At 52.0% G+C, this 11,699-nt stretch overlaps 1 protein-coding gene across 4 annotated transcripts in view; it reads right to left on the reverse strand.

The window, feature by feature from the left end:
- The window catches only part of LOC138837890 (zinc finger protein 775-like), a 31,334-nt gene extending 20,529 nt beyond the window's left edge, over nt 1-10,805 (reverse strand). For 2 of the 4 annotated variants that reach the window (XM_070036907.1, XM_070036909.1), the window contains exon 1: nt 10,735-10,802. The gene's annotated coding sequence lies outside the window, so the exon portion shown is untranslated. Of the gene's footprint in view, nt 1-10,734 lie in introns of all 4 variants that reach the window. The other 2 variants (XM_070036919.1, XM_070036908.1) reach the window with 2 other exon arrangements.
- Nucleotides 10,806-11,699: the final 894 nt, after the last annotated feature.

Here is an 11,699-nt window from a genome sequence, read left to right on the forward strand (position 1 = left end):
AGAATAGGGAAAAGCCCTTTAATATTTATTTACAATAGTTTTCTAAAGTATTTATTTGTTTACCGCCAGTCCTGGGGCTTGAATTCAGGGCTTGGGCACTATCCCTGAGCTTTTGTGCTCAAGGCTAGTGCTCTACCACCTTGAACTACAGCTCCATTTCTGGCTTTTGGGTAGTGACTTTGAAATAGGAGTTCCTACCCAGAACACAGATGTTCCTACTTGGGCTGTCTTTGAACCAAAACCCTCAGATCAGCTTCCTGAATAGCTAGGATTACAGGTGTGAGCTACTGGCACCTGGCAACAAGAGTTTGTTTCTGTTTTTCTTTTTTAATGCATAATATAAAAAAAGACCATAACAAAAAGATTGAATATATATATATATATATATATATATATATATATATATATATCCCATGAAAAGATTCCCAAAACATGTTAAAAGAAAATTATATAAATAACCTGATCCAGTTTGTGAAAAATAAAACTGAGGGGCTAGGATGGTGACTCAGTGGTAGAGTGCTTGCCTCCCATACATGAGGCTCTGGGTTCAATTCCTCAGCACCATATAAGCAGAAAAGGCCGGAAGTGGCACTGTGATTCAAGTGGTAGAGCGCTAGCCTTTAGCTGAAGAGCTCAGGGTCAACGCCCAGGCCGAGTTCAAGCCCCACAACCAACAAAAACAAAAAACTGAACCAGGCATCAATGGCTCAAGTCTGTAATCCTAATTATTCAGGAGACTGAGATCTGAGGATTGTGGTTCAAAGCCAGCTGAGGCAGGAAGTCTGTGAGACTCTTTGTTGTTGGTGTTGGTTATGGAGCTTGAACTCAGGACTCAGGGCCTGGATGCTGTGTCTCTGAGCTCTTTTCTCAAGGCTTGTGCTCTACCATTTTGAGCCACAGCACCACTTGCAGTTTTCTGTTAGTTAATCGGAGATAAGACTCTCATGGACTTTCCTGCCTGGGCTGACTTCAAACTGCAATCCTCAGATCTCAATCTTGTGAGTAGTTAGGATTACAGGCACTGGCCACCAGCACCCAGTTTCCTTGAGACTCTTATCTCCAATTAGCCATCAAAAAGCTAGAAGTTAATCTGTGGCTCGTGTGGTAGAGCACAATCCTTGAGCAAAAAAGCTAAGAGACAGCATCCAAATCCTGAGTTCAAGCTCCAGAATCAGCACACAAAAAATAAAATAAACAATGTCTTTGTATACATGTGTACTTACATGATCTAGGACAATGGCTACCAGCCCCAAGATACTGGTCACTTTATGTGTGTCGAATTTATATAGATGAAAATACTCAAACATGACGATCTTAACATCTTCAAAACTTTTTAATAATCTAAAGAAAAGCCCTAGGATCAAAGGGTCCTGCTCCCCTCCATGGCCCAAGGGACCATCATGGTACACGGGGTCATGGGAAAAGCTTGCCAGAAGCTGGTTTCTTTCCTGACAAAACAACTCCAGGGGCTGGGATAGAGCTCAGTGGCAAAGTGCTTGCTTAGCAAGTAAAATGTCCATCCTCAGTAAGCTCAAAGATAGCGCTCAGGCCCAGAGTTCCAGGACTGGCAAAAAAAAAAAAAAAAAAAAAAAAAACTCCAGAATGCTTGCTCTATGCTTGGTCATGAGAAATCATTTCAGTTTAAGAGTCATAATTTGAAAACAAAAGTAGCTATTTAAATTATGCATTGGCAGGAACTGAAAACCCATGCATAATGAGTTGAATTGATTTTAGGGCTGTTTTCTCAGCTAAAATGAAATGTTGGCCAAGGGATGCGTCTGGCACTAGGGGTCCAAATTGACACTTGTTCGTGAATCCAAGATACATTCACACAAGAAGGGACAGCTGTCCCTGAGTGACATGGTATCTGTTCATGCTCCCGAGTCTGTGCCTTGCCAGGTTAAACTCAGCGCTGACCTGCAGTAGGTGGCTGGCGGCTTCAGGACACCGGGTCAGAGCTTTCCACCTGCCGAAAGGCGTCCAGGGAATAGAAAACCAGAACAGGTCCCAGCAAGCCCTACACCTGAGAAACGCAGTGAACTTGAACTTCAACCTGCCCCACAGCGTATGCCCTTAGGGCTCAGAAGGGACCTAGGTAAGAAAAGGAAACCCCTCCCTCAGAATAAAAGAATATTTTAGCTAGCCAGGGTCTCATGACTACAGGATGCTGAGATAGAAGGATTGTGTTTTGAGGCCACCCTAGGCAGAAAAGTTCATGAGACCTGCCCCCCCCCAGTTGGGTACACGCCTGTCATCCTAGCTATGTGAGGCTGGGATTCAGAAGACTGTGGTTCCAGGTAGCCCAGGTTGAAAAGTCCTTAAGACTCCATATCAACAAAGGCTGCCACCTCCTAGCTACTCAGGAGGCTGAGGATCATGGTGTGAAGTCAGTCGAGGCAGGAAGTCCATGAGATTCTCATCTTTACCAAAAAGTTGAAAGTGGAGCTGTGGTCCAAGTGGTAGAGAACCAGCCTTGAACAAAAAAGGCTAAGGAGTAGCACTCAGGCCCTGAGTTTAAAACTCACACATACACACACACAGAGAGCTGCATGTCAACCCTGTCATCCTAGCAACCAGCTGCCCACCCAGGCAGAAAGCAAGACCCTACTCTCAAAAATAACCACTACAAAAAAGAGCTAACATTTTTGTGTGTGTGGCTCAGCAATAGAGCAATTGCCTAGTGAACACAAGCCCGGAGTTCAAATGCCAAGACTGCCAAAAGAAAGAGAACATTTTAAATGGCTCAGATAAAATAACTGTGTTACATTAAGACTGCTTGGGTACTCGGAAGTGGCGCTGTGGCTCAAGCGGTAAAGTGCTTGCCTTGAGCTGAAGAGCATAGGAACAGTGCCCGCGCCCAGATTTCAAGCCCCGAGACCGACAAAAAAAAGAGAAAGAAAAAAAGATTGCTTGGGTACTAAGTTCCTGGGATGATGAAAATGATCTGCAAGTAGTTGACAGTGATGAACACACAGCAGTGTCAATGTGCACAGTGCCACCAAACTGACACTTAAAAAGGTTAACATGGACTGGGAAGGTGGCTCAGTGGTAGAGTGCTTGCCTTGCATGCATGAAGCCCTGGGTTCAATTCCTCAGCACCACATAAACAGAAAAAGCTGGAAATGGTGCGATGGCTCAAGTAGTAGAGTGCTAGCCTTGAGCACAGAGAGGCTCAGGGACAGTGTCCAAGCCCTGATTTCAAGCACCACGACTGACAAAAACATTAATTAATTAAAAACACCTGACTTAAAAGAAGTAAGTTCTCAATTATCTGACAAATGTGGCTACCATAGAAGGTATCATCCTCTGAGCTGAGCAAGCAGGCTGCCTGAGGGGAGGAGCACGGCTGAGGCTAGCCCCACTGCCACCTAGGTCAGTTTCTGACTCTTCCCTAAATTCACAAGCTGTGCGGGACAGCACTGTGGGAGGACCAAGTCCCCGGCAACCAGAGGCTCCTCATGCCCTAGTAGGATCCTAATGGGGCTTATCTGGGTAAAAGAAAGGTCCTTGGACCAAACTATTCACTAGTACATGTAGCACATATTCTAGGCTTTACGGTAATCACCTTAATGTCTGTACCAAACTGTGGCTCCCAGTTTCAAAGTGACTCAGCCCAGCCTGCTTTCCATCCATCATGGTGCTCCTTTCTATCTATCAATGGTGCTCCCCTTTCCATCCAGTGCTCCCCTTTCCTGCACCATGCTCCCCTTAAATCCATTAGTGCTCCCCTTAACCCATCAGTGCTCCTGTTTCTTCCCATCATGGTGCTCCCCTTTCCACCAGTGCTCCCCTTTCCATCCACAAGTGCTCCCATTTCTACCCATCACAGTCCTCACCTTTCCACTCTAAAAGCTCCCTCTGGAGTTTGTTGCTAACATTTATCTTTTACCCAGTTACAGCCTGACTTTTGTCCCAGTCTTGGGAGATTCTCCTGGGAGGGCCAGTGGCTTTCCCGGTGGAAATGGGGTCCATGGAGCAACTCCCCTGGGAGGAGGGGAGGGAAACAGAAACTTGAGTGGCACAGGGAAGGGGGAGGGGCGGGGCAGGGCTCTCAGGCTGTCTGGGCCTGCCCTCCCACCCAGGCCCTTGTAGAAGGCCCAGAGATACTCTGCAGCTCAGCCATACAGGCCTATACCAAAAGCAGGGGGCGCTGCCCACAGGTACTAGGCCGCTCCAGCTGGGTGCTAGACTCTGGCCAAGAGCACGTGACCAGGTGTGAAAGCTTTTCACTCTAGGTAGCACTTGCCTAGATACCAAAATTCCCTGCAGAGTGTCATCAGAGCCAGCACAGCTGCTGAATGACCCCTGGACTCCCGGCCCAGCTCTAGGGCCCGGAAGACACTCCCAGACCATAGAGCTGGGTTCAACCAACTAACTGTCCCACCCAGAGGGCCAGGCTGACCCCAGAACTGCCTTAGCACTCCACTCTAGCAGCTAAAAGACAGCTTGAGCCAGGCACTGGTGGCTCATGCCTGTAATCCTAGCTACTCTGGAGGTTGACTGATACCTGAGGATCTCAGTCTGAAGCAAGCCAGGGCTGGAAAGGCCCTAAGACTCTTATCTCCAGTTAACCACCAAAATGTCACAAGTAGAGTGGCAGTGGTAGAGCACAAGTGGTAGAGCCCCAGCCCTGAGCAGAAAAAAACAACTAAGGGACCATGCCCAGGCACTGAGTTCAAGTCCCCAGTACCAGCACCAAAAAAATACCTGGAGGAGTTGTGAATGGAACTCTGTGGTAAAGTGCTGCACAAGTATGTGCAAGCCCTGAATCCAATCCCCAGCAACATGCACACACGCGCGCGTGCACGCACACACACCACAGAAACATCTGGAAGGCAGGCCTACCCTCACATTTCTTCAATCAGTGGCCCTTCTTTCGAAGCCCCCATCCATAAGCTAGCTACACCTTACTTCTAGGGCCTCTCATGGCCAGCCCCTTTGTGAGGAATATGCCGGCGGTCCAGCCCAGTTCATCCAGCATTTATCCCCGCTACCCTTGCTCCTCTTTGGAACATTCCTGACCAGGTCTGTGCAAGCGCAGCACAGCAGGGGAGAGAGAGAACATGTGTGACTTGTGCCCTAAATGTGCATGGCACCAACGGGCATGCGTGGCTGTGAGTTGTGGCTCTGAGATGAACCACCACGGTGGGGACTGCCTCTCCACCGGTGGCATCTGTGTCCCCTCAGCCCCAAAGAGACTCTAAGCCACATCCAGGATGCTTGGGGAAGGGGCTCTTCTGCCCCCACTGAGCTAGAAGTGGGGACAGGCATGTGAGAACTGAAGTGGACCTGGAGATGGGGCCCAAGCTGGTCTGATTCCTTTTTGAGCTTTGCCTTTGTTTTAGGGATTTCAGACTCCATGGGCCTAGTTCCCAGAATGAAAAAAATGCATCTGGTCCCCCTCCCCTGAACAACCTAACCCACCCTGGATTGTTGAGTTAAAGACTGACCCATAAAACAGACAGGTTGTAATCTGGCTCCAACTGGCAACACCACTTGCTTATGGTAAACCCTGCCTTTTGCAAACCAAAAGGTAGACCGCACCTTACCCACTAAATTTGGGTGCTATTTCAAACCAAGGTGATAGGCTGGTTTAAACAGCCATTACAAACAAACTGTAACCTCATTGGCTACCTGTGTGTGGTCTGGTATGACTGTACAATCCTTTGTGTGTGTTACCATCCCATTGGACACCTGAAGCTCAACCTCATGGATTTTGCCTTGAAAATCCAAAGCATGGGGGCGCTCCGGGTTGCAGTGTCAGCTCTCAAGCCTGTGCTGCTGCCCTGGCTGGTCAGTGTAGGAACCGTCTCCATAAAGTTGCTTCTTTGTTAACAGCTTTGTTGCGGTGGGCTCTGTCACTCCGGACGACTAGGTGGGCTTGCCTGCCTGAGGAGGGGTCTTCCTACTACAAGAACTACTCACTCTAAAGAAAAATCACTTTCTCTGGGCACAGAAGAAAAACATACCTCCTTTTGGTGAGTTCTGGCTCTCTGCTTCTGAGACACATAAATGGTTTCAAAAGCTAAACAAGCCTCCAGCCAGTTTTGCAGTTCTAGAGCCAGGGAGCATCTATTTAAAATGTCAACATAGAGGAAGGAGGGGATATCCCCGGGAGGGGAGGACCCCTGACTTAGGGATGTGCCTCGCTCATAAAATTATGAGTTAATTTTCCTTTGGAGAGGGCGGCCTGGTGAGTGTAGGATGCGCTGCGTGTGCCTTGAGGACCAGCCCGTTTATGAGGCACGCGGGCAATGGGTTCCTGCCGGCTGTGACGGGCACAGGGTCCTTTGGGCTGGCCATCTCAGCAGGTTGTCAGGACATCATCACATTCTTCTAATGCTTATTCAGAAACCTCCTTTCTCTTTCTCAATACCTTCACCTTCCCAGAGCTGCACGGTGTGAAGTAGATTTGATTTTCAATTACTTCCCCTCTGGGGATCCATCCGGTCCTCCCACTGTGTTTTCTGGGCAGCTGAAGCCTGCTGGGGGCAGCAGAAAGAGGAAGTACCGCCCACCTGAGAGGCTCCACTGCCCCCTGGGGCTCCTCTCTCCTCCAGGCCCCAGGATGTGGCCTCCAGCATTCACTCTCCCTGCCTGGAGTTAACATCTAACCCCTCAGGCCAATATCCTAGCTACCCTGGAGTCTGAGATTTGAGGATCATTGTTGAAAGCCTGCCAGGGCAGGAAAGTCTGTGAGACTCTTCAATTAAGCACCTCCACCACCACCCCAAAAACAGCCAGAAGTGGAGCTGTGGTTTCTATGGTAGAGTACTACTATACATAGAGTGTTCAAGCATAGAAAAAACTAAGATCACATCTAGGCCCTGAGTTCAGGCCTAGGACCAAGGGGGGGCGGGGCACGGAGACGCCCTCCTCCGAAGTCCACAGTCTGAGGCCTATGGGAGCACAGGCCAAGGGCCCTGGGGCCACAAACGTGGAGCAAGGACAGAGGCCAAGACAGCATCTGCAACACACCTAACCCAAGACAACACCAGAGTCGTGTTTGCCTTCCTGGCTCCCAAGAGCTGTTAAGACCCAGAGTCTCCTCAGGTAACCGGCGGGCTTTGATTCCTGATTCCTGCTAACCTACCCAGAACACTGCTGCTGTAGCATCACCCCCCATGCCAGAGTGAGGAGCACAGCCTGGCTCCTATGTAGGAAGAGAAGTGTACATGGAAGGCAGGGATGAGCTAAGACGTAGGAGGTCAGAAATGGAGAACAGGCCCTGTCTTCCAGGATCCGCGTCCAGCTGTGTGATGATCTGATCGGATGTGCAGACACTCAAAAGTTAAATAGCTGGGCCGGGCGCTGGTGGCTCACGCCTGTAATCCTAGCTACTCAGGAGGCTGAGATCTGAGGATCGCGGTTCAAAGCCAGCCCGGGCAGGAAAGACCGTGAGACTCCTATCTCCAATAAACCACCAGAAAACCGGATGTGGCGCTGTAGCTCAAGTGGTAGAGCGCTCGCCTTGAGCTGAAGAGCTGAGGGACAACGCCCAGGCCCAGAGTTCAAGCCCCACGACCGACAAAAAAAAAAAAAAAGTTAAATAGCTGGAACTAGAAACACTCATCTCCCCCTTGACGGCCACATTCTGAAGAAATGCCAGAACTGCCCTGGCTGCCAACCTGGCTGAATCATCTCCCCTCCCCTAACGCACTCTGTGCCTGTAAAGAGACAGCCTGTGACCAAGGGCCATATTGGGTGTCGATGGATCTGGGAACACAGATGCTATTCAAATCCCCTATCTTGTGACTCAAGATAAGATTGCTGGGCTGGGAAGGAGGCTCAGTGGTAGAGTGCTTGCCTCATGCATTCAAGGCAAGAACTCTACCACTGAGCAACCTTCCCAGCCCAGAGTACTAGCCTTGAGCAAAAAGAAGCTCAGGGACAATGCCTAGGCCCTGAGTTCAAGCCCCAGTATTGGAAAAAAAAAAATTCTCTCCCACCTCACCTCCATTTTTTCACAAAGAGCCCCTTCCCCTGCTCCCATCCTGCACTTCCCCAGGTGAAACGAACCACCCCTGACCTCTGCCCACCTGACTTCACTTTTCTGCCTGATAAAGGGGGACCTTAGATATGGGGGAGACTTTCCCTTCAGCCCACCTGAAGACTTGGTGCCCTTCCCAGGTTTTCATTCTGAATAAGAAACTGTTGGTCTGTTCACCTGCCAGCTACTTTTCTTTGCTCATCCTCCTGGTATAGAAATATTTTCCTACAGACACGCCCTGGGGGAGCCGGGCCCAGGACAGCCTCTGCGCATGGACAGCCCTTCCAGGTCCCTGCACACCACCCGAGCCCCTCACCAAGCTCCTCTCTTATTGCCCTGGCTCTGCTGTGCCACTTGGATCATCCCTCCTCACCCCCTTCCTGAAGTGTTGTCTAGCAGACAAAGAAACTCAGGAAGCAAGGGATCCGGCTCCCTGCAAACTCATCCCCAGCAGGACACTGGTGCTAAGCAAATGCAATCTCCCCCCTCCTCCATCCAGTCTTCACACTGAAGATAGCCTAGTCTACCAGCAGGGCTCTAACCCCAGCCCTGACACCCCTCTTCACAGCCTACAAGTACTGTATCCCTTTAAGAGAAGGTACATACATGACTATATATGACTTACTGAGGAGGCACTGGCGGCCAAGACAAAAATAAACTATCAGAACCTCAGTTTCGGAAATTTAACTTTTATACCCCCAGAATCATTTAAGTCCAAATACATTTAATTTAACATCCAGCATCTCAATCTGGCCACATTTAAATACTCAACAGCCACGTGTGCTAGCACTCCTATAATGGATGGTGGTCATCCATGTCTTCCTGGAGGTAAATTCCAGGAAGCCAGGGACCTTGGCTGGCCGGATCTGAGGTGCAAGGGTTGCTCAGTACATGCTGAACTGATCGGTTAAGTGAGCCGTGGACTCTGAAGGGGTCACTGCTCTTGTTCCTTTTTCTCTGTCACTAACAACAAATCCCCCAGGAGGAACCAATTTTCTGTGCCTAGGAAAGGATTTTCGGTTGGTAACAGTGCTATTTCCACTTTAAATAGATGACCAAAAGCATATGGGAAACCAATATAAACACCAAGTGCACACACAAACACACCCAGCTTCAACTGTATCCAAACCGGCTCAATTCATGAAAAGGTCAGAGCTGCAGAAATTCAGATTCGGCACAAGGGAACACCTAAACCAGCTGCACAGCAGCCCCAGCCATCACTGAACCTTCCTACCCCCCAGACTTTCCTTTGGAATCTGGAGAACACTAAGGAGCTATGCGGGTGGGCAGAGCTTCAGCCACAGCCTGACTGGCAGAGCTGGCCATTTCTAACCTCCAGGTGATCCCAGCCCAACCAGGAGAGCCTCTCCCCATCCCCAGCCACCAGGCATGCCTGGATCCTTCCAGATGGCTTCACTGTGCCATCACATCACCCACTCTGCATCTCTAACCCTTCACGCCCCTCCCTGACCCCGCATGCAAGCAGATCACAGCCAGGGAGCTCCATCTGCAAGACTTTAATGCCAACATCCCTTAGAGGACCTGTCTGGGCTGAGGTCTTATCTCTCACTTAGATAATTCTAACAATTTTATGGCTTATCTTCCTCTTCAATCCATCTGCCACCAAAGACCCAAACCAATTTTTCTGAAGTTGAAACTTGGACATAGTACTCTCTTACATACTCATCACACCGATTTGGCTAAAAAATGTCTCGGTAAGACCATTCAAAATCTGGCCACCTCTCCCCCATGCACCTCAAAGCAATATGAAGTTCAGGACAAAACATGAAAGGGCCTTGTCCAACTTGTCCTTTCTCAGACCAGATCAGGGATCACTTTGCCCAGAACACCTTTTTGGAGACAGCAGACTGTTCAAAAGTCCCTGCCCGGGTACCAGACTCTGGCATAGCAAGCCATTACGAAAAATGGTTGTAAAGGGAAGATGAATAAAAAAAATGTCAGTCCACAACACATTAGAAGCATGGAATCATGGAACCCTGGAAGTGAAAGGAAGTAAAGCCATGTAGTCTGGTCATGATGTACGTGAGTGAGGAACTCAAGAACGTCGAGGGTGGAACCCGGATTGCCCCTGGTCTCCAAACCTGAGCCATGAACACTCAGCCTCGGGGACCCCAGTCTGGATTCCACCTTGCTCCACCGGCTCCCCTCTACTTCCCACCCCCTTTTCAGAGGAAGAAGCCCCGCCCGGCCTCATCCACCCGATCAAGACCTGGAGGAGTGTCCCCATCCCCACACACACTGTTGTAACTTTGGGGTGCTTCCCTCTTCTGGTTAACCTCCCATCCTTCTCCCAGCTCATGAAATCACACCTTTATAGATCACCTACTATGCACCCCTCTGCAGCCAGCCCTGGTGGCCCTGCCCCCCAAAGCCGGGCGGACCCCGGGTGGCGTAAGGGGGCCGCGCGCGGGTGACCCTCCTCCCCTTCCGGGTGACCCTCGTCCTCCCTCCCTGAGCTCGCAGCCCCGGCCGCCCCTGCCCCCGTCCCCGCCCCCGGCCGGGGTCGCTCCCGCTGCGTGGTGTGGTGGGCGGAGAAAGTTTGGGGCCCGGGCTCGCCCGGGGCGCGCAGGGCTCGGGCACCCGCCCGTCTCTCGCTCCAGCCCGGAGCAGGGGAGCGGCGCGGGACTGCGGGGCCGGGCACCGGGCCATCCTCGCCCGTCCCCTCCCCTCCCCTCCCCGAACGCGCAGGGCCCAGGAGGGAGGGGGCGGGGATAAATAAATACCTTTGACTTTGTAGCTAAGGTTAACGGAACGGCCGCCCCAGGGGCGCCTCGGGCACCGGGCTCCCCGCCCTGGCCAGTCCCGGGGCAGGCGGGGCGGGCGCGTGGGCCTGATTGGCTGGCAGGCCCGGCTGTCCGCCGAGCCGCCGGGCCATCTGATTGGCTGCGTGACTCAGATGACCCGCTTGGCCCAATCAGAGAAGCCGCGGGGCGGCTCCTTTGTTCTCTCGAGCCAATAGCCGGGGTGGGGGGGTGACCTCTCCGCGCGGGCTCGCGTCCCGGCGCGGTGAAAGCGGGGCGCTGCCGGCTGTGCGGGTGCTGGGATGCGGGCTGCCGGTAGTGGCCGCCCGGGGAGCCCTCCGGGTCACCCTAGGTCTGACTCTCGAGGCCTCTGTGAGCGCGGAAGCGTCCGAGCCTGATGCGCGCGTGCTGGCCGGGTGGTTGATTCTGCGAGTATCTGCTGCGCGCCCCTGCGTGCCAGCCCCCTGCGGGTACTGGGAGGCCGGGGCCCGACCGGGTGCCCGCCCGGAGCGGCCCTCCGCGCGCACGTCTGTGCAGGAGCTTGGCCGACCGTGGGCACCGCTCCGCACTGGGAATCCTCGCGGTTGCAAATCGCTTTGTTACTGTTATCTTTCCGTGGGAAACTGCCGTGGTTGTAAACTGCTCATTCTCTTGCCCTCCGAGGGTGACCGGTATCCTCAGGGTCTGCGACTGCTCCCCACCGGCACCCTCTCCCAAGCCAAGCCCGACTATAAGAACACCTGGAATTGTGCAGTCGGGACTCGGAGACTCGGGAGCGCGGGCTCCACCGAGTCGCCACTGCTCCCAGTGTTTCGCTGGGTTTCTCCACGCTCGGTTCGTTTTTCGGGAACACGCCTACCTGGGTGTGGCCCTTTCCCGTCACCTTTCTCCACCCGCCCCGCTGGCCGCAACTCCTGCACGAGCCGCGCGGGCCGCAGGGGCTGGTG

This window comes from Dipodomys merriami, unplaced genomic scaffold (assembly GCF_024711535.1).
Source record: "Dipodomys merriami isolate MVZ:Mamm:240054 unplaced genomic scaffold, mDipMer1.0.p SCAF_2780, whole genome shotgun sequence".
Lineage (NCBI taxonomy): Eukaryota > Metazoa > Chordata > Mammalia > Rodentia > Heteromyidae > Dipodomys > Dipodomys merriami.